At 35.6% G+C, this 21,310-nt stretch overlaps 1 long non-coding RNA gene across 2 annotated transcripts in view; it reads left to right on the top strand.

Moving 5' to 3' along the window:
- Nucleotides 1-21,310, top strand: part of LOC102067139 (uncharacterized) — a 131,481-nt gene that overhangs the window by 16,008 nt on the left and 94,163 nt on the right. For both annotated transcript variants that reach the window (XR_012579616.1, XR_003380600.2), the window contains exons 2-3: nucleotides 15,415-15,544; nucleotides 16,613-16,680. This is a non-coding gene — a long non-coding RNA (uncharacterized LOC102067139). The remainder of the gene's footprint in view (nucleotides 1-15,414; nucleotides 15,545-16,612; nucleotides 16,681-21,310) is intronic.

The raw sequence follows: 21,310 nt of genomic DNA, 5'->3' as shown, positions 1-21,310 counted from the left end.
TCTTGGCTAAGAGCGCTGCAGAAAAATATACATTTCATTCTAATGTTTTTACTGTTTAATCTCCCTCCTTCTATCTAACTACTTGAACTTCATCATTCAGACATCAACAAGTCTGCTATATAAAGCAGATGAATACTTCCCAAAAAAGCTCAGTACACATACCATCTTTCATCTGTCTTTTAAAGCAGGCTATATGAGCTTGCAAAGGTGAGCCCAAGTTGTGTAACTACCTAACAGTGGCCAGAGGAAAATTAATTTTTTGTTTCTTGGATTTGTCAAATATGATGCAGTTCTGCAGAGAAGATTTTTTCACTTGAATGCTTTCCTTCTTCAACTTGCACTGAAAATAAACAGATTAAGAAAGAAAACAGCTTTGCTTGGACATCTTAAATGAAGAATGGTTATTCTATACCATGCTGATGATTGCTGGGGGATGCTCTTTTGGGATGAAAATGAGTGCCATCTCTGGAAATCAGTGTCGTTTTTCCTCTGTCTCTCCAGTGATAGGCCTCAGCCCCTGTGGACCCAGTCCCACCCTGCTGCCACCATCAGTTCTCCTCCTGTTTTCTCCAGAACACAGAGAAGACTCCTCTTAATTTGCATAGGTGCCCGGGTAGCAGGTGAGAAGCTGAAGAAGTAGAGATATCTAATCCTATTTCTTGACTGTGGCTCTTTTGGAAAATTTTTTAGCACTGAAGTTGGTTCCTGCAAGTCCCCAAGGGTTTTGTCTTAGTTTGGAGAAAGACTAAATTCTGCTGATCTTCCTAGCATACTTTTCAGTTTATTACCAGAATCTTAACAAAGGGTCTTGCAGCATTTGAGTTAATTAATTCCTCTCTTGGTTCTCAGTCACTAAAGGTCAGACTGTCCTAAGAGAAGGAATCCTTACAGAGAATATAACTGACTATTGTGTACAAAACATGCTGACTTTAATGAAGCAGAGATCAAAATCATATAAGGAGAAGCAGATAGTGAAGGAAAAAAACAAGATATGACATTTTAATAATAAGCCATTTGAGGCTACAACTGAAGGAATAAATGCATGTATTTTGATGTATTTAGGCAATTCTTTGGTATGCTTTAGCATATATATATATAAAGACACTCCATGCAAAACATGCTTAAACAAGTCTCTTGACTACTATACACCAACTTCATATAAGAACCATTATTTGAAGTAAATTGTGATGGTAAAAAATATTAAGTCAAAATTTCTATGTGTTACACACACACACACATATATATATAAGCATATAAACCAGTATACTTTACTTTTGAACATATTAGGCTATCAGTGTAACTGGTGATTCACAACAGAAATTAAATTGCCCTTTTTTGTTTTTTTCCTCTTAGCAACCAGCTTGAAAGGACTTTAATCTCCTGGATGCGCAAGAGAACCCTTAAAGCTTTGAAATTTATGGTTTGAGATATTGCATTGAAAAAAAGGTGAAACATTTTAAAAGATAGTTCACTATTTTGTGAAAGGCTCTAGGGTGTTGTGGTCTGTGTCAAGGTGTGTCAGCTTCCAAGATATGTAAAAGAAACTCAACAAAGGAAAAAGACATGGGCTGGGGATGTCTTTTCCATGACAACACGTCATGACCTGGATACGACAAAATATTGTCACTATTTATTAACAATTGTGCCTGTTCAGTAAGATTCTGGAAGCTTGGGAGGTTGTAGAGTTACAATATAATAATGAATTTTAGTTTTGTGAAGGAGACAGTTTTACAAAACTGGAAACTACAAACCAGTCAGCCTCACCTCTGTGCCTGTATGATCATGCAGCTGATCCTCTTGGAAAATATGTCAAGGCATGTGGATGACAGGGAGATGATTAAAGACAGCCAGAATTGGCTTTACAAAGAGGAAAATCATGCCTGGATAATCTGGGGATTTATGGTAGAGTGTCTGGGTTGGTGGATAAGGGAAGAGAAACTGGTGTCCTCTGCTGTGACTTCTTTAAGGCCTTTGAAACCGTTCCACAGAAAATCCTTGTTGCTGAATTGGAGGGGTGTGGATTTAATGGGTGGAGTATTGGATGGATTAGGAATTGGATGAATAGCAGCATCCGAAGAGTTGTAGTCAATGGCTCTCAGTGTCCAAAGGATATCAGTAACAAGTGGTGTCCCTCAGGGAGAGGACTTTCCATATGACACTTTCCATATGGAAGTGGTTTGATATCTTTAATAATGAGATAGGCAGTGGAATTAAGTATACCATCATCAAGTCTAGAGAACACACCAAGCCATCCTATGAGAGAAGGAATGCCATCCAGAGGGACCCTGACAGGCTTGAGAAGTGGGCCAGTGGGAATCTCTTGAAGTCCAATGACTGGTGAAATCAACAGTATCAGTACAGACTGATTAATGAATGCATTGAGTGCCTCCCTGAAGAGAAGGGCTTGAGGATATCGATGAATGAAAATTTGAACATGACCTGGCAATGTGTGCTGGCAGCCCAGAAAAACAATTGTATCTTGAACTATATGAAAAGAACTGTGGCCAGCATTTAAAGATATAAGATTCTTCTCTACTCTGCTCAGGCAAAACCCCAGCTGGAGTACTGCATCCAGTTCTGAGGTCCCAAGCATAAGAAAGCCATGGACCTTTTGGAATGAATCCAGAGAGAGCCAGGAAAATCATGAGAGGGTATAAGAGAGATCCTATTGAGACCTTTGAATACTTAAAGGAGGATTATAAGAGAGATGGAGAGCGCCTTTTTACCAGGCCCTGTAAGAGGACAAAGGGTAAGGGCTTTAAGCCAAAGAAGGATAGATTTAGACTGAAAAGAATAAAAAAAAAAGGATTCTTTACTTTGAGGGTGTTGATAGACTGGAACAAGTTGCCCAGAGAAGTTGTGGATCCCCCATTTTTGGAGGTTTCAAAGCCAAGCTGGATGGGGCTTTAAGCAAACAGGTCTGGTGAAGCATGTCCCTGCCTATGCAGGGAAGCTGGAATTAGAAGGTTTTCAAAGCTCCTTTCCAACACAAATCATTCTATGGAAATGGTTTCACTGGGTTTAATACTTACAAAAATACTGGTATGGAGACTCATTGACGTAATTTGTTATCAACAATCTTGTCCCATACATCAAAGGATGATGATATATAAAAGCTGGGTGACAACATGCCTAGTATTTTTTCACACATTTAAAAACAATAAATCATCAAGAAGAAGCAAAATATCAAATTAGTTCCTTCAAAAACTTCAGTGAGTAATTAAGATAGGAAGTGCGCTTTTTCTACATGATTCTTTGTAAACTTGCTTTATGGTGATTACTTTCTGCTTATTCTCCTAGCTTCAAGAAAACATCAGTTCCGTCAGATCTGACCTACTTACAAGTGCAGTACATGAATGTCCAGTCAATACTTCATGGCTCTTTTGAGATATGCAACATTTCACAACTACAAAGAAACTAAAGATTTTAAACTTGAAAAGGACACAGATTCACATTATTTATTTGTCTTTTCTTGTACTTTGTAGAAAGAAAATTTTGTGCAAGTATAGTATTTTTCAGATTAGTGCTCATATATCTTTTCTATACTTTCAGGTAACTAAAACACTTTAATTCAGCATTCATCTGGTGTTCAAGACTCAAAAGGAGCAGTTACACTTCTGCAAACTGCAGCAGATTTTGACTATAAATCAATGGCTCTTGCCTGCCCATTCTTGTTTTCATTAATATTTCATAAATTTATGAAATTACTGTTGTGCAGTTTCACACTGAACTTATACAAGGAGTAGATGTGATAAATCAGTCAGTGGCTCATAGCTAGTATAAAGGAAATGGAGAGAATTCCTGGAACACTAGTAGGCTGTTAGCCATAAACTGCACAGGTCTCATTGAACCCAGAATGTGTCAGAGAAAATCTCTTGTGCAGCTTTCTTGCCTGCATACTTGCGAATATTTGGATTTATACATAGGTAAACCAAAAATACTGCTGAGACAGCAGTAACTCTGAAGTTTAATGTCTTTTTTTTCCTCCCCCCAGTTCTTAGCAGCCTTTCAAATCCCCATAGTTGAGATTCTGTACACTGAAGTCTTGTGCCAGAAGGAAACTGTGTGCAGACCTTTGAGACTGTAGTTAAAAGAACCAAAACACTAATGATCACCCTGGGCAACAGATAGCATAACACACATATGAATTAAAAGTTGTTCATAATAGCAAAAACTTTGTCCTTTAGAGAGTACGTGTTACAGGGAATGAGAAAAAGATTTTTTTTTAAGAGTTTTCATTAAATTTAAATTATTTTTCTTTGGAAAGTAATTTCTCTTGCAGGCTCGTTTTCAAGAGTAATATTGCACTGATCTAAGTTGCCATAGTAAGGTTTTCAGTTCATATTTTAAAAAGATATGCATCTGAAAACATGTACAGAAGCTAACATTTTATAAAGTGGAAAGATAGATCTGCATATAAGAAACTCTGATTTTTTTACCTTTAAAAATATTATTTACAAAGACTTCTCATTTTAATATTTGTGAATACTAATGGTGGTCATGAATAAGACATGTAGATATCCTAGACTGTATTTTATAAGAGAAATAGGAAAATGTGCAGCTGTATGCAGGTCTGATTGTGTTTCACATTGGTCATTCTGCATCAAACACTTCAGCTCCTCCTGACCTGAAGCTGTACAGAATTTACCTGACCAAACAAGTAATCTGCTCTGACTGTTCCTGAGGGCTGTTCAAAGAGCCTGCTTTGTGATTGTTTACTATCTTTTAATAGGAATCTTCCCAGTTCTCTCCTTCTACCAATTAAAGAGGATATTTAGCTGTAACATTTGGCATTGGAGCTATTGGAGTTAAATATGCACTTGGTGTAGTAACAGAAATTAAGATGGGATAATTACAAAAAAATCCCATCTCAATTCCTATAACTATGGTCAAGCATCACTGTTCTTCAAAATTTCTGAGGTGCATTTCTGATAAATGCTTCAGATTGTGTAATCTTACAATAAAAACAAACTTAAAAATAAGAAACAACCTCATCAATTTTGAAAGTATATATAAATTATATAAGTAAAGATTTTGTACTTATTGATGCTATTAATATTCCTGCTTATTGAAAACACAACCATACAAATGAGCACAGCTGGACCATTGTGTGTTTTACAGCATTCCCTGGTATTCAGCAATATTGTCCTAATAAATCTATTTGTACTAAACCACAGGAAACAGAACAGGCCTTGTCAGACATTTACAGATAGGAGAAGTACCAAGTTGTTTTTTTGCTCAGAATCTTATAGAAAGTCTTTCATGAAAGTTAGCCATGCACACATCTCTGATATTGTAGAACAGTTCCTTAGCAATAAACTGATATTTTACCTCTTTCACTCTCCTAGAGATGAACACCTTTTTTATAACCCTTCAAAACAATTTGAAACTTAAAGCATTTAATGAGAATCATTAATTAGTTTTTTAGATCCACTGCTGCTCATCTGTGAAGAAAGAGAATTTAAAGGAATTTCACAGTGACAGATTACAGGAATTAAATATTATTTCCAAGCACAGTGCCCATTTTTTGTTGCCACTCCCTAGGGTTTTCATTGAATTTGAAACCTTAAAGAACAGTCTAAAAACCAGATGAATGAGAGAAGAAAACTTCTCAGCTGGAGATGCAAACATGGTGAGAACTTAATTGAAATCAATAGAGGATTAAATGAAGGAAAAGTTTATAGTAAAAAGAAAATATTTCAGTCTGACAAAAAACAAGAAAGAAATTCAGTCTTTTATAATAGAATCCATTCTTGTCCTTATGATAGCTGTGAACTCTGAACCTAAGATGTTTTTTCTGAGGATTGTGTCTTTGTTGGCTGTAGCAGAAGTTTTGAAGTGTCACCTTTGGACTTGTGAAGATGGACGGGGGTGACCTCCATATGGATTTGCTGTTCAGCTTTGAAGCTTGCTTTCTGTTTCCTTAAGCATTTGAAACTTGCTTTCTGTTTTCTTAAGCATTTGAAACTTCTGTTTGAGCCATAACAGGTGAGACTTGTTTCCACAGAAGGTGTTCTCCTGTCGAGTAGTATCTGTATACCTACTTGGCATATGTAGAGCTAGACTGAAACCAGGATGAAGAATAAAACCCTTCCAGGACTACCGTGTTCTGCTGAGTCTGGTGAAACATCCCTCACAGTTATATCTCAGCGATTTTAGATTAATTTGCACAAAGTGTGTTCATTCCTCATATCCCTTATTATGACTAGGGTATTATATTCCATATTGGCTTCTCAAAGATTTCAGGTGCTCTACTGGTAGTGAGAAAGAGAATTTAAACTGTTTCCCTACTGCTTTGCAGGGAGTTTGAGAGGACTCCATGTTGCTCTGTGTTGCATATGCCATGGCAACAAAAATGAATAAGAAACTCCTGTTCATGGAGTCCATTAATCCATATTAGCTGTAAAACTTCTCTTTAGAGAGGATCAGTTCACAGTGAGGGAGCTAAAATGTAAGATTATATCACTTCACCTTGAATGCCATTATTTATTTTTAAAAGATTACTGTGGAAAAGCAAGCGACTGTTATGACAATGGATACATACATCTAAAGGAACTCTTAACAAAAAAATTTTATTCAACCATCATGAATCTGTAGACTGGGAAGCTGTGTTGTTTACGGAAAAGCTGTTAGGTAGGATAGGAAGAAAAGACAGAGAAAATCACAGCACTCAAACTGAGCAGTGATGTGCATGCAGGCACAGGAGGTAGAATCATAAAGAGCTCATAAACCTCTATTTCCTTTCCTACTGTTTGTCCCCTACAGTTGCACTTTGTTAGAACCTCAAGCCTGCAGATCAGCAAACACTTCCATTAACTTAAGACTCAGGGAAATCCTGTATGTATGGAAGTAACAGATATCTAGGGGCCAAAAAAATATTTAAAAGCAGTGTTTCCTTACTTAGGAAATCTTCTGACTAAGGAAAACTGATTTCCTCACTGAGAAATCCCACCTGCTATTCAGAGACTTTAAGTTTCAGGATCTTGCTTTACAGCATACCTTAGGTTTATAGGTGAATATACAAAGTTCTAGATGAGGTTAATAGACATGTCTGAAATGGAATATTTTGTGGTTTTAAATTGTTTTCTTTCACAGCTTTAACACCAATTAATGCTTTAGAGCAAAGTTCTGGAAATCTACTTGGAGGAGATTCCCAGAGATGGTAATGAATGCAGAGATGCTTTCTGTGAAGAAATTATTATATTAACACTGGAAATAGCTTTTTAATTATAAAAAGACAGGCATAACTTCAGTGAAACAGATGTAAGAAACATCATGTTCCTTAAAGGAAGCTAATTAATCATCCTCAGAAATCAGTGAATAGAATTAAGAGCCAGAAAATCCTCACTACTCAAGGCATCTTTGATATGCATATTGCTTTTGTGAATGATTATGATTAAATATTTATTAAGTGACATAAGGAAAGCTGGTTCTCTTTACTTTTCTGAAAATGAGTCATTTCAACAGACTAACACTATCTGGTCTAAGCTGTTAAAGCATAGGAGGGAAACTTGTAATAAAACAGAACACATTTAAACAGATTAAGATGTGATGCTGAGAAGCATTGAAACATTGACAAGGCCAAGTGAAAAACTTGAGCTACAAGACAAATTAAGGCATAGGAGCCTTGGAGACATGCCTTACCTATAGGTTATACCCTGAGGTCAGAACATCAGTAATCTTTGAAAACATCTGGGTGTGTTTGGAGGCACAGTGACACAATTTACCCTTTATTTGAGTAGAGACAGAATTTTCCTTGAATATTTTTCCTTTGTGGATGCAAAAAAAAAGGTTTTAAAATAGACTCAATATTTGAGTTATGAAGAGACTGATAGGTGATATCAGGCAGAGCCTACTATCAACTGAAATTAATAGAGCTAAGAACTTTCCATTTATTTTAACACTTATGTTTCCTCTAAGCACAGCAGAATTCTGGAGATCATCACATCATATTATTTTATTATGCTTGTAAACTTTCAGTGTTCATATAGGCAAGATAAATGAAGCTGATTTAATTTGCTGCTATTTTTTAAATGTTGCTAAAAAAAACCAAGAGAACTTCTGTCTTCTGAATTCTTTTTTATAATTCCAAGAGGGACAATTGTTTCCTTCCATGCACTGTAGAAAGTGACTCATGTTCCTACATATTTTACTAACCTGAAAGTTGATTTCTGTGAAAATGTGAAATTTTCTTTTTTTTAAATTTTGGGTGCTTAGCTGAGACACTCTCTAAGTATTACCACATATATATATATTTCAAGTCATTCATCTATGTCCCTGCTGGAAAATAAGAAAAGATTGATTTTCAGTCATTTTCAAAAAAAAAAAAAAAACTACTGGGTAGGTATGTGTCATATTTCATTTACTTTTAAACTTTGAAGCTTTATGCCATATCTGAAAAAAACATTGCATTGAAAAAAAATTTTAGAATATGTGCTTGGTTATGTGGTTGAGCTCATAAATAAATGAGCACCTTGACACTTCCACAGAACTCATGGGAGGTACGAGCAGATGTGATGTTGAGAGTTCATTTGCCTCCTACAGTCTGTGCAAAGGAAAAGTCAGGCATGCTTGCCTGCCCAGCAAAGACATTTTTCCAACCTGTTCTGTTGGAAAACAAGTGCTGGAGTGAGAACTTCAAAATTTCTCCTTATTAGACTGTTGTAAAATTTGGATACCCTTACTCTTTGAAAATATCCTGATGTCATTTTAATCTGCATATTTTCTATTTTCCTCCCTGGAAACTGAAATGCAGATTTCACCTGATGGCCATTCCCATAAAAAGAAAATTCTGCAACAATGCTGTGCTTCTGCTTGAATGTGGATGAGGTGTATTTTTTGGTCTGAAGCACCTCCAAAAGAAAGCACCACATCACTTACACTTCTGCAGCATTAGAGTAGTGCAAGGGCATTTTGTCTTGCTGTCCTTAGATCATCCATATACCAAAATGCCTATTTCTTGTTCAGAGGCTATGCAAGGCAAACCTTTCAAAACCAGAGTAAAGAATTCTCTAGTACAACATTTCAACAGGATAGAGACATTCAAGAACACTTTCTAAAGGTATGTAATGGACATTCCTGCAATGTTTTATGTTAAAATGCTGAAAATAAAAGGAAAAGTGACCATGAAAACGACAATGGCTTTTTTAATGGGAAAAAAGTACTATTGGCTATTTCTTGAAAGACATGAAAATAAAGGTCTCTTTTTGTCTAAATGCTGCTGCAGATGTAAAACAAACATATTTTTGAGATTCATAAATGAAAATCCAATCTTTTGTAAAATACTGCAGCAAAAAAACCCCACTGTCTAATGTTAAAACATAATTGGAACCGTCACTGATGTGTTTCCTTTCTATTGAAAGGTTTACTCCTGCAGAATTTTTCATGAAGCTCTTAGTAACCATTAAATCTCAAATGGAATCAGTCAGCCTTTCCGCTGTCACTGAAACAAGTCTTATCATATTTATCAAAAGCTGGAGCTGGATAAATGATTGAATAAATGAATGAAATTTGCCTTCATACAGCAATTTCCATCAGCAGAGAACAGAAAGAAAGTTAGGAAGTGAAAAAGAAATCCTTTCAAATTAAAAATAGTACCTTTGCTAAGCACTGAGAGGTGACTGATATTTATTATTCCAGGAGGGGGAAGATTAGAACTCAGTGGAAAGGATCTGACTCAGAGAACATCCGATGAAAGAGTGGGGTTTATTATTTGTCATTCTAGAATGGAAAACAGCCTCTTAGCTGTGAAGTACTTATCTGTACTGCCAGCTAGTGTAAATAGCCAGTAAAAATGGAACATTTCCTCAGGCCACCTTTTGACCTGCTGTGGTTATTAGTAATCTCATTTTGAAATTCATTTATTTTTCATAAGTTATGAGAAGAAGAGCAACTATCAGAAGGTTTGGGAGGAAAAAATTAGTTCAGTGCCTTATAGAGAGTTTTGCAGATTTGGGATTCAAGGGATCTGCTTAATTGTTGTCCTGGAATGGTTTTGATGAGCTAAATATGGCTGACTTGACTATGGCTTCAGAAAGAGCCCAAATTTGGGAGCAGACATAGAGTTGTTCTCTGGTAAGGGCTCTGTCTAACCTGAGCATATCACAGAGCTGCTCAAATGCAGAAGAAAGGGAGCCCTGGAGAGTCTGCCAGATCTTCCAAACATTGCCTATTTCTTTGTTAAAGCTTGTTAAAAAACATCATTGTCCAAATTTTCCCCAAGTAAATGGAGATTTCTCTCTCAGCATCAGAAAATAGTGGATATAAACCCTTCTCAAGGACAATTCTTTCTCAGCAGGGCTTAGATGGCCAAAGCCTAATCCATTCATATGTGCATTGAGAGATAGAAATTGTTTAATAGAACAATTACAGGTTATTGACATTGATTTTACTGCCTTACATAGATAAAATCTGCTGCTTACTAGTGCAGAGCTGTTTGTAACAACTCTTACGCTCTTTCTTTGAATAAAAGACTCCTGATTCATTTATAGGCCTAAGAAATTATAAATATAGAAAAATATTCACAGTGAGTACAACAAAGCAACTCTTAAGGGGTATCACCAGAAAAATGTACATTTTGAAGTAAACTGGTTATTTCTTAAACACCTGAAATCGTAACACTTTCACTGATATTCTAGAAGACATAGACTTCTAAAGAGTGCATGTTTATATTCTGTATTGAAAATTTTGTCTTCTCCAGGAAAGCAGAAGAATCATATCCTAGTCTGCAACGATGATATATGGATATCTTACAACATTAATTTAGTGGCAGCATGTCACTAGCTAGATGTTCTATGAGACAAAATTATGAAATGTTTCTAAATTTACAGTATCAGAGAAATTGCATCTAATGATACTGTAAGAACTGGAAAAGTTTTCTCTATCATATATATAGATTTTGAAAGACAACTCTACATTATAAAAATATGAGAGCTCTGTAAAGAAAACATAAACATTATCATGCAAATATTGACAGAGCAACTAGGCAAATATGGTAATTTATTTTTCATGTAGCGATCCTGTGAAAGATCTGTAAAGTATTTAGATTCAGTCAGAAGAAAATTAATTAATAAAGGCAATTAATGTCATATAATTAAGAGTAACCTTCATAGATTTGTAAATTTTTTAAAAGCTTTCTTGAACAACTCTTGTATTGTCTGTTATGAGATCATGAATTTTTCTGATAAAAATGGCTGTAGTAAAACATAGGCACAGGGTTCTGAAGCTCACTAATCTTAATACACTTCAGGTCTAGCCAGAGAGTTTAAGATTTTTTAAATGCTTTATAACAGTCTGAATAAACCTAACATTCAAAATTCCATTTTTGGAATGAAACTGTCATTTTCAGCATATTCTTAGAAGTTCAAACCATGTTTTTAGTTAGCGAACAAAAAATAGGGAAGCTCCCAATATGAAATAAGGAATAGAATATTTTATTTACATATCTCCAGTTGATACAATTTTCCTCTCACTAGTACTACAAACCTGCAAGGGTAGCTTGGCCTAAGTTTTGTTTTGGAGAAGTCTTGGGTTTTAATTTTACTTCCTGGGTGAATTAGGATATCTCCAAAGACCTTCACAATTAGGGATAGAAGACTCAACCTTCTAATGTTGCAGATGAATGGAAATTCCCCATATCTAAAAGTTTTAAAAGTTTGACATTCCTAGCCTATTTAGATCATAGAGATATATACTGGATTTTGGTATTGTAATATATCAGATACATTCCCATTAAAGAGGCCTGTATTTGCAAGACTGACATGAAGAAATCTAGAAAGGGAAAAAATATATTACTTCCATTATACTATTAAGGAAAATTTTCATTTTATCTCCTCTTCTTTCCTGCATGGAAGATACCAGGACGTGAAATGGGAAAGTATCACAGCCTGCGTTTCCTGTAGAGAGAAATATGATTTCTCCATGAGACAACCTGAGATATCCACTACTTCTGAGTACATTATTTCTTTGGTTCTCACTGTCTTCCAGTGTCAGTATGACACTGAAGACTTGATCAGCTTTGTCACTGTAATAATCAAAATCTGAGCACCTAAAACACATTATCCACTAGAAAAATAATGTTTCTTCCCATGCTGATCACAGCACGGCAGCAAAATGAAATTACTAGTGTTTTCTATTGAGTCCTCATATCAAGGGTAAGACCACTAAAAGAAGAGTCAGAACCTTACCATTTAAGGGTGAGGTGGCTGTACACAGATGCTCAGTTTTGAACTGCAAAGTTACTGAAGTTTAAGGTTATGGTCCACCTGACTAACATGTTCTGGAGTTAATTGCCAGTTAGAGATCACTGGGGTTCTTCCTCCCTCTCTTTCCCAGGATTTATGTCTTAATCTGGCCTTATTACACTGATTTTGTAAATAAAATACTTACTTCTCCCTCCTGGTCAAATAATGTTTTATTTTCTCATAGATTGGTTACAGTTCAGTGTGTTGTTACAGTTATTTCAGGGCTTAATGATGGCTACTAGCTGTTTCTTGTGTCCTTGTGGAAACTTTTATTGGTTTATTCATTTTTAATTACTTCATGTGGCTTGTTAGGAGCAATGAAACTTGTGTAAGTTGGGAATAGAATGAAGAAAAAAAGCAGAAGACAGATGACATGGAAGTATATAATACTTAGAAGGCATAGCACTTTTCAAAGGACAAGTCAAAGGACCTGTAGAAAGGCCTTTTGGCTGATAATAAGGCCAAGGTATAGATATATGTCATGCCAATTAAAAGCACAGTTCTTCATGTTACAATTTTTTAAACAGAAATGAATTTAATTACTCCTAGCCTCTATGTGAATGTTTATTGAAGTTATTCTTGATAATACCATTGCTTGTTTATTATTTTACATTTAGTAAATTCATGTTTACCTACATGTGCTAGAAAAATAATAAACATATCATCATTTGGAATATTACAATCAGAAATTATTTGGAATCACCTGAAACAGGTATTTCTACCTTTAAAGCAGAAATTAAATAATATTACTCCTATCAAGACACTAAGGCTTCAGCTTCCACAGGTGCAAACTCTTGGAGTGCTTACTGGATTTTCTGTGGCAGAGGGGAGGTTTTCAATACAGAGTTAGATAAACTTCAGAGGAGCTATTAAGCCAAAAGAAAGTTCAGTAAAAATTCTCTTGGTATAATATTGCCAAAAATATACATAAGCTCTCAGAAAAAAAACAGAAGAGTAAGAGAGGCTGATGATTTGCACCAATTTTTCCATAGCCATTGCAATAATTGAGCCATCGACCCAGATAATTTTAAAAACTGTTTCCTCTAATATGTACTTAGAAAAAAGAATATGTAAATAAAGAACATCATACTCAGAGTTGCTGATATAACTGGATGGTGCAAAGACAGGTTTGAAGATTTTGGGTTTATGCCTGCTTGAACTGCCCAGCCTCCTCTTTAAGTTCAGAAGATGCTGTAATGCACTTTGTATTCACAAGTGAAACTGTCCCTGGAACTCAGGATTTGCTTCCCAGAAGTTGGATTTTTTCCTTTTTGCAAAGTCAGGCCAGGGCTCAAAGCCTTAGATTTAATGCTCCATATGTGCAGCATAAAAAAATCAGAAAATGATGTCCAGGCAGAATCTTCTTCTCTACACCTTTTTTTTCATGTAAAAGTAGATGCTGGAGCTGTCTTTTCTGGTTGCAAGTCAGTGTCTTCATCACATCCTCATTCATATGTCTTCCCTACACATGTAGAAAGATTTCCCTGCTTCAGGCATGGAAGATATTCACAACTCTGCTGATATTGTTCAATTGACTCATCTCTAAGTTAGCAACTATGGAAAACAATTTTCTCTTATTGTACCTATTTAAAGTACCCCAAAAAATGTTGTCAGGTTCCAAAATCTCTGTTTGTGGACACTTGAGATCCTACCACTATGTAAGCTGCTGAAGGCCTCCAGTAAAAATGTTAGTTTTGCTGCTGTCACAAACTACTGGGCATTAGTAGACACGTCTTCCTTGGCTTCGACTTACCTGAGCTTTCAAATCCATTTATACTTTTCAAATCCAAACCAACCTGGGAAAATCCATTCTACTGTGTGATTACACAAATCATAAAAAAATACCCCTTCCTGATAGTCTTAAATCTGTCACCTGGTATTACCATCTGACTCCCTCAGCTCTTTGAGGTCAATAGTAATTTTTTATATCGCTTCTTCATGTGAATTATAGTTTTCCATGCTGTTATCTTATGCCCCCCATCAAATTTCTTAGATGAAGAACCTGTTCAATCTTGTCATGTAGAGAAGTCATTCTGCACCTCTGATTATCCTTATTGAGCTTTGATACACTTTTCTTTTCCGCTGGCACTTTTTGAAATTGAGATGACCAGAACTTCTGGCAATATTCAGCTACGGATTTAATCCTACCTCATGCATTTCACAACAGCTATTGTCTCATTTAACTTGTGTGAACACTTTAAATTGAAAAGTTGGCATCTGATGACTAACTGTTCCATTAGCAACTCATTTATATCAGCTGTCTGCATGCAGAGGCATTAATATTAACAAGGCAGCGCTGTGGATAGATGTATTACAAGTGGAAATCAAGTGAACTGTTGAATTTGCTGAAGGATCTGTATTAGTGCACAGGTTTTACTTCCAGAGAGAACAAATACAACAAATTCACAGCACTTAGAAGAGCAGATGTGCACAGCCAGCAGGCTGTGGCATTTGGGTGGAACTGATCAAACTCCAAAACCAGTAAGTTTTGTGCTAACAGATTTTCAATGGTTCCTCTTAACAAACTGCTAAGCTTCACACAAAACTATTTGGTTTTGTGTGAAGGAGGATAACTATTTGTATTTGAAGTTTTTGTGCCCAGGAGTATAACAAAAACTTCAAAGACACTAAGAATAAAGTAAAAAACCAAAGTCAATAACACAGTAAAAGAGTATACAGGAAAATCAATGCCTAATCTATTTTCAAATGTGTTTCCAGTGCTTTGGTGAATCAAATATTTAATTTTATCTGCCAGTAGCATCTATCACTGGACCTCTCTGAGAGACAAAATGGGAGATTTTCCTAATGGCTAATGGGAAGCACTAGAGACATAACAAGAAACGTTATGTAGGTATAGTGTGTAATAACATTGAAATATTCCTGACTTAAATGTATAACAGGATTTATGTAGTTTAGAGAAACAAATGGACTGTAAGAAAATGAGGGTTTATATCTCAGATGTCATCCTGTTTTTCCTCAGGATAATGAGATCAAATTGTGAAGCTCCCATCTTCCAGGATTTATGGAATTTGCCACGGGGAGACCCAAAGCACAGAGTTCAGTGAGGGTTAAGCTGCCTCTGGACCTGCTTGCAGGGGAGCTTTCCTTGAGCACCTCTGATAATGTGCCAAGTGCTTCCAGATGAGGTGTGTGATTATTGCATCTTCTTCAGGGTAAACAGCCACCTGCTTGCAGACCTGCCTGAGCCAATGAACCTGGAATAGAAAAGCAAATACCTACATTTTGAAAAGATGGAAGTATAAACAAAGCAGTCGACAAGATAATGGATGAAAAAGCAGAAGGTGAGAGGTTGTGGCAGTGGAAAGAGATGGCATCTAGTACCCACTCCATCCCCTGCTCCCCACCATACATACTTTTACATCATAATATTTCCATGATACCCATGCTAAACAGAAACAGCGTTTCTCTTTCTCTGCTCTTGCCAAATACAAGTCTACAAATCACTGTTGAAATAGAAAGGCTCATTGCATTTTCTATGTATTTTTACTTCATTTTATACTGTGATTTGTATGCTTACCATTCTTTAAATGCAAATTCATGATCTTGACTGAGTAAATGTAATGCTGCAGCATGCCACAGACAACTAGTTAACAACTTTTCACAGTATGTTATAAAAATAACTACTCTGTGATAAAGATACCCATATCTCTAATTGAAGTAAGATTCTGCTTCTTGTTAAAAATAAAAAATGGCTAGTAGGAAAAAAACTGAAACCACTCTAACTCTCAAGTATAAAATTTAAGTAGAGGACTGAATAGAAAAAAAAATGTACAAAGCAATGTATAGTTTACTTGCTATAAATAAAGCAATTATTCAAAGTATAATTCTGAGATTTTTTTTTCAGAAAGTATATTTCTGAAAAAAACAAAACTTAAACTGCATAGAATTTAATTAGTGATGCGATCCAAGGAGCATTATGCTGTCAGAAACACAGTTTGTCATACTTTCCTCAATAGTTCCTGCTGTTTTTCATCCTTCCTAATTTCTGTTTTTTGGCTGTTTTTCTTTTGTCTGCCAGATAGAGCACAAAGATCCCAAATTGCAGAGGGACAGTCTGAAAGAAACCAGGAAATTCCTGTGACATGATCCCTCATAGCAACTGATCTCTGTTTTTGAGCTTCAATATTACTTTGCTATCAGAAGACAGAACAGAAACCATAGACAAAATTTACTGTATCTTCTAGAACTGATATTTCATGGAAATGGCCCTCTCCTATTTGCTGGCAGTCATTCTATTCAGTGAGGTCTGATCATAAAATTCTTAATAAGTTCTGTGAAAAACAACTTTTTGTGTCATAATTTCTACTGAAGCTTAATGAATTTTTATCTGTTATTTCCTATGTTTTTAGAATACATGAAAAGTCAAACCTTCAAGAGTTAGAAGAAGCTAGCATGCCAGTTCCCAAGGATGTATGAAGTGAGTGCTTAGACATGGAGCCAGTGCTTTATACCCAAAGGTGTTGCTGTCCAGTGAAACTCTGCCTGGATTGCTGCAGAATATGGAAGGGCTGTTTTCAGTGAGATAAAGGTTTGCCAGACATATCTTAGTTTTTACATGTAGATGCTGAAACTGGTTTCAATACCGTTTTCTGCCACACAAATGTGATGGTCATGTTGAGCAAAAAATGTCAATGACACTATTGAAGGGTGGCCTTGACAGGTCATTCGTATGTTGCCAATTTACAGAGTAGCTGAAAACCTGTATATACAGACAGTGAGAGCTGCAATTTGACCATATAAAATAAAATGTTGCCTGAAAAGCTAGTCCTTCAGCATTTCAAATTGGTCCTTCTAATTTGATGTGCACTTGTGGTATTTTTGTTATTTTGCTATAGTCCCCTCTCAGAAATATGTGAACACATCATGCAAAATCATGTCCTAGAAAGGTTAAAATAATTTTTGAAGAGCAAATGCTGCATGCATGGTCTGCTAAGAAAAGCTAATTGTTAAATTCATAATTATGTATTCACAGAAGTATTTAAGTAGCATGCAGGAAACAAGTAGTAGGGCTGCATGATGAACAAAGGGAGAGAATGAAAAGGTATTCAAACTATCCTAAATAAGCCAGGGTACCTTTTAAAAGAAAATATGGCCTCAAAACAATGGCTTTTTAAATGAAGTGGTCAAATTGAGACTGCACTAATAGATGTAGAAAATACAACCAAGAAGTTTGAGTGCATATGCTTTTAGTGTCTTAATATTATTTTAAATAAATTTTATTGCATGTAATTAAGTATCTTTTAACAGCAAGATAAAGAAATTGTGGCAGATGCAGACGGCAGAAGTTGAAATTCCATTGGCAACGGACAATAATAAAACAACTTAAAAAGCATTAAATTTGCCACAAAGGTCATATTGAAATAGTTTGGGGATCATTTAATAATCAGCACATTCATTTTTCAGACCTTTCTGTACTGACAAGGCTGAGGTATAGTGTGGTGTGATATAGTAATTAAAAACAATCTGTATTTAGTTATATAGTGATAAGGAATTTAAAGAGGTGTACAGCTTTTGAATGGCCTGAAAGTGTTGGTTCGTGAGGGAAAGCATTAGGCCAAAAGAGCAAACTTGAGCAAAAATTTCAATTTTTAAGAGGTTTTCTCTTCAGTCTTATAGCTCAAAGTTTTCCTGAGTCACTGTCTAAAATTTTGCACCAGATTTTCTTTCAAAGACACTGGTCTTCTTCAACATGTCTAGGTGAAACATTTATTTTTTCAAAGAAACAGGCCCACTGTTGCAACTAAATTTCAGTACATCTATTTAGAACTTAGTCCTCAAGCTTGTATATTCAAGCGCCACCACCAAAAACAATTTTAAGAACATTAGATCAAATTAGGAACTTTAAAATTATATGAAAATGAAAAAAAATATTCAACTCACTGCATTTGTAATTGCTACTTATTTTAATCCTTCAATAGCTTCTTTGTCTTGCATTCCTTTTCCCTTTGGAGCCCTTGCTGATGTTGGAAGTTAATAATTTAAGAAAATCTTTCTAATAATGTCTGTTGAATCGATATTGCAAACTTCATTGCTCTTAATGAGATACTGAGATCCTTTTGTTAAACACATTCCCTCTCAGGCTGCTAGAGCACAGTCTGTGTGCTCCTCTTGAGGCCAGTAAGAAAGACTTAGTGATGAGCAATTCTTATTTTAATTTCCTGACACAACCTAGTAGGAAGTTAGACTGTCCCTTTTGAAAGGCACAAACACATTGTTTTTGCTTTTTTGGATTTGTAAATGAGACAATACAGAATTTTAAAAATAATAGTATAGAATATCAAGTGGAATAAAATAAATAATTCAATTTTTAGAATATTATTTAGTTTAAATATACAGAAGGTACTCCTTTCCTTTGAGCAATATGTGGAAGTAATAATGAGTAGATTTTTTGACTATTAGCTTAAAAGTACAATTTTATCACAGGTTTATAAAATTTTTCAGCTATCATGCTCAAGCTCATTGCATAACCTAAGAAAATGAATGATTACTTCTCAGAAAACAATTACAAGGCAATTCCTCATGCGTATCACAGTGAATAGTTAAGGATGATCCCAGGGGCACACACAATTACACGCATAATCCTGTATGCAGGGATGTTATTGAAGCATTTTACTGACTTGCATGGACTTTCCTTACTTCTCCCGAGGTTGTAGAACAGAAGTACAAATAGATAATCATCTATTGACACCTCAGAAGTGATTTAGACTATTAAAGTTAGGTCTTTATGACCATTTTTTATGCCTTTGGGTATGTTCTCTGACCTCCAACTGCTTCTCCTGCTTACTGTAAACCTCCTGGAGTTCCTAGTCAGATCTGCCACTGTGGAATTCTTGCCAGAGAAAAATATCTCTGCAGAAGGGAGTTGAAAAATTTCTGCAGGAAATATTTGGATAATTGGTCTTGCGATGCTCCTGGTAAGGCAGACACAGAGTAGACCATTTCTTATGTCCTTGTTTTACTTAAAATATGTACCCTCTCTTTATGGACTTTTCAGCAAATGAGAAAAAGGTGCTTGTATCTCCCAGCCATGAAATATTAGAGCTGTAAAATTTCCATAGGCCAGGTAATAGTTGCCTGTTCTTGAAAGAATTACTAGTCTGTTAGATTTTATTTGGATGTCATTGGTTTAACTTAAAATAATGTTCAAATATTACAGCTGGAAAGGTGCTCTAGAAATTTAAGCTAAAGAATATGTAAATCATTCTTTGCAGGAGCTGTTCTGAGGCACTTCAGCAAAGATTCCAGGCAAAAGTGTTTCACATTTGATTCTCTTTGGAAGATCTGTGTTGACAAATTATGTATTAATGTAAATTGTCAAATTATGCCCCTTGCACACAGAATATAGATCAATATTTAGCTGTATTGATCAGACATACTAAAGATTTTAGCACTTGTCTAGTGCTGAAGAACTACAATTCATAACCACTCTTGATTCAAAAGGCATTTAAAGCTCTACCTTTCATCTTTCAGGTGTGCTTATGATCAATATCCAGTAGCATAATGCCGTTTTGGTGCTATATTCAAAGAGAATAAATTACCTTAATGCATGTGCTCTTGATTTGTAACTTTTAAGACTCCATCTCAGTTTGAATTCTGTGCTTTATCATTGCAATTCTAATACAAGTACAACACTGAGGCTTTATTAAAATATTCATAAGAAAGATATATTGAAGAAAGATACCTGTTTACACAAAGCTCCTAACTACTGCAACTGCTACACATGTGGAGAAATAACCAGGGGACCATATGAAAAAGGGATTTTTTTTTTAATTTTTCCTTATTAGCAAGAAGAAGCAAATCCAACAGTTAGGATGGCAATCTGCACAGTAAATGTATTCTCTGATAAATTTTTGAGATAGAGTTCTTTTTCTTCATTTATACCTTCTAGCCGTTTAAAGCATGACTATAAAAAATATCTATTTTAAAACCAGCAAGGTTTTAGATATTTTAGATAATGATAGTAATCTCATTCTGTACAAAAAAAAATTATCCTAAGAGGTATGTTTTCCACAAATGCTGTTGGCTTGCTTTAGGAGGCTTTATGCATAGGGATTTGGATTTGGAGCCCTGTGGCAAAGGCTTCTGACATAAAAACTCCAGCAAGGGCATCTGTCTTTGTTACTTATAGGCTCTACCATGGTTTTTATGACCAATTGAGTCACTTGGGGTGCAGGTACTGCTTCTGCTGAATTCTGCTTCTCTGTGGTTAGATGAATTGAGAGAAAGTTAGTTTGAGTTAAAGAAGATATTTATGGTATTGGCCCTTATCCTACCAGGATCAACATACACAGAAAAGTCACCATTGAGCATGTCCAGACTTGCTGCTGACAAATATTGCCCACAAGTGGGCCCTGAAATCATAGGTTTTGATATATAGCCAAGAACACTGAATTCTCAGCATCATAGGAGCAGTGATTATAGTGCACATTTCACGATAAAGGATATCCAGAAGCCCTGACTGTGATACAGAGTATTTTCTGCCACTTTTGCTCATTGTGATTGAATTAATGGAGCTTTTCAATGGTTTCACAATAGCTACAAGTGTTACAAGAATCACAAATTTCAATCTAGAGCCCAAAAATTAAGAAACAACCATACAATAATATATTTTGGTACAGTTGCTGATGACACATTTTGCTGTGGTAAATTACAGAGACATATTTTAATGAAAATCAGGGAAAATCCAGTGGGGATGATTGCCTGCCTTGATGCTAGCTATTTGCTCTTCTGTTTTTTTAAAAAAAAAGTTTGAAAGACTGTTTGTATCAGTTTGAAGTTTTAGGAAGGACAAATTATTCCTTCTACAAAAGGTTGCTGTTGTATCCATTTATTTGTGTAGAGTAGTTAATTGTAAAGCACAGGCAGAATTCCCTCCAGGGACAATTTCTAGAGAGCCTCCTGGCTGAGACATCCCTACTCCCTTCCTTCTTGTTTGCCTGTCCACCAATCTTCAGTGTAATTAAGAATAAAAGAAAAAATGTAAGCCTGCAGCTAAGGAATTTGATTGTAGAAGCTTGACTTTTTAGTTGTTTTGTTTGGTTGGTTGG

Source organism: Zonotrichia albicollis, chromosome 3 (assembly GCF_047830755.1).
Source record: "Zonotrichia albicollis isolate bZonAlb1 chromosome 3, bZonAlb1.hap1, whole genome shotgun sequence".
Lineage (NCBI taxonomy): Eukaryota > Metazoa > Chordata > Aves > Passeriformes > Passerellidae > Zonotrichia > Zonotrichia albicollis.
Note: the sequence above shows the minus strand (reverse complement) of the source record. Positions and strands in the feature narration are given on the sequence as shown.